We start from the raw sequence: 1655 nt of genomic DNA, 5'->3' as shown, positions 1-1655 counted from the left end.
TAAGCCATTAAGCGTTGCAGTACTTGGTTTACACAGCAATAAATCACTAATATAACCACGCTATCACAGTACAAGGGGAAAGAATGCCTTGAATATCTTTTTAAAAAAAACAAAGAGCTATCAAATGATTCCCTTTGGCACCTACGCTGGATGAACTAACCCTTCTTCATAGACCATCTCCTATGTGTACTCACCTGGCCAAGTCCTCACAGCTCCAGGTAAATACGCGTCTTTCCCTGGCATCAAATCTACCAGCAGCAGGTTGGTGGTTTTCTGTACCTTTCCTACAGTCCAATTCAAACAAAGAGCACCAGAACAATCTATACCCTTGTAACAAAAATAAACTTTACGCACTAGTAAAAACTTGGCAGTACCCCCTCAGAGGCCACAAGACCAGGGTCACTATGGTTCCATGAATAGCTGGAAAGAGAACATTTAATTTCTTGGGGCCAACCCTCCCACTCCTCTCAAGCTTACCCAGGACACCCCAGCTGGAGATGGACCCTTCCTGCCCAGGGTGAAATCAGCTTTTGGTGGAGAGAAGCAGGTATGGAGGCTTTGCGGTGACAGTTGTTTCAGATGCAGAACTGCTGCTTCTTCACTGTCCCCCAGGGTGAGTTACTTAATACCACTGTACCTGAGCTTCCTCTTCCCAGCTCTGGGGATCACATAGAACCTTTTTCATAGTGTTGTTGGGGGGTCCAATGAGAAAGGATCTGTCCAGAGTCTAGCACAGTGCCTGGAATTATCAATGCTTATTCTCATTTTACTGCTAACCAAGAATAATAGCAATATTGGGTTACTCTCCAGCCATTAAGGGCTTACCATGTGCTCAGCATGCTTTACACAGACTATCTCATTTAATCCCGTGAGATATGATCTCTGAGTAACTCCACTATAGAAATGAGGAAGCTGAGACAGAAAGAGGTGACCTGCCTGTCCAGGATCACACAGCCTAGGGTCATCAGGCACCTGAACCATTGCTTTTAACCACTTTGTTCTGGTCTTCCAGGAGGACTGCAGCGCACGGCCCACTGAATACGAGGAAGGCTGCAGGGACCGAGGGGAAGTAGAAAGGAAGTGCCCCAGAGGAACGGGCAGTGGCATGGAAGTCCTCCCAGTATTGTCCCCTGTATTTTGTCAGTAGTGGGAGTCTCAGGCCTCTTGCACATGTGACAGAGTCACCATACTCTTAATATATGTGCCACCCCAGGCCTTGCCCTGCCAGGTGGGGTGGGCCCTGCAGCAGCACTGACTCCCTACCCAGGCCTGGGCCCAGGTTTGGACACACTGACAGCCCTGCAGACGGCTCTGGCTTGCCCTGCCTGAGCACCTGCTCTGGCCACAAACGCAGGACTTGCTCATTAAAATCAGGTTCTGCTGGAAGGAAAGCCAAGCTGTTTTATTTGCAAAAATGAAATTGTATAACCTCTAATAACATAAAATGGGACCAGTTTGGGCCCAACACTGCAACAGTGTTCTCGCTGAGTTAGGAAAGCAAACTCCAAGCAGCATCCACGGCTCTGAGCCAGAGAAGGTCAGCTGGCTTGGGTGCGCTTCCTCCAGGCTCTGACCTCAGGGACACACGGTCATTTGCGTGATACTAAGAGCTAAGTGTCCACAAGGTGTCAAGCCCTATTTTCTGTAGCTGGGGC

General features: G+C 48.8%; 1 long non-coding RNA gene across 1 annotated transcript; it reads left to right on the top strand.

The window, feature by feature from the left end:
• The first annotated feature begins 295 nt into the window (after window positions 1-295).
• Window positions 296-1386, top strand: LOC125620222. The gene is made up of 2 exons (XR_007351830.1): window positions 296-613; window positions 1013-1386. It is a non-coding gene; the product is annotated as an uncharacterized LOC125620222 (long non-coding RNA).
• The last annotated feature ends 269 nt before the right edge of the window (window positions 1387-1655 follow it).

This window comes from Marmota marmota, unplaced genomic scaffold (genome assembly GCF_001458135.2).
Source record: "Marmota marmota marmota unplaced genomic scaffold, marMar, whole genome shotgun sequence".
In the NCBI taxonomy this organism is placed as follows: Eukaryota; Metazoa; Chordata; class Mammalia; order Rodentia; family Sciuridae; genus Marmota; species Marmota marmota.
Note: the sequence above shows the minus strand (reverse complement) of the source record. Positions and strands in the feature narration are given on the sequence as shown.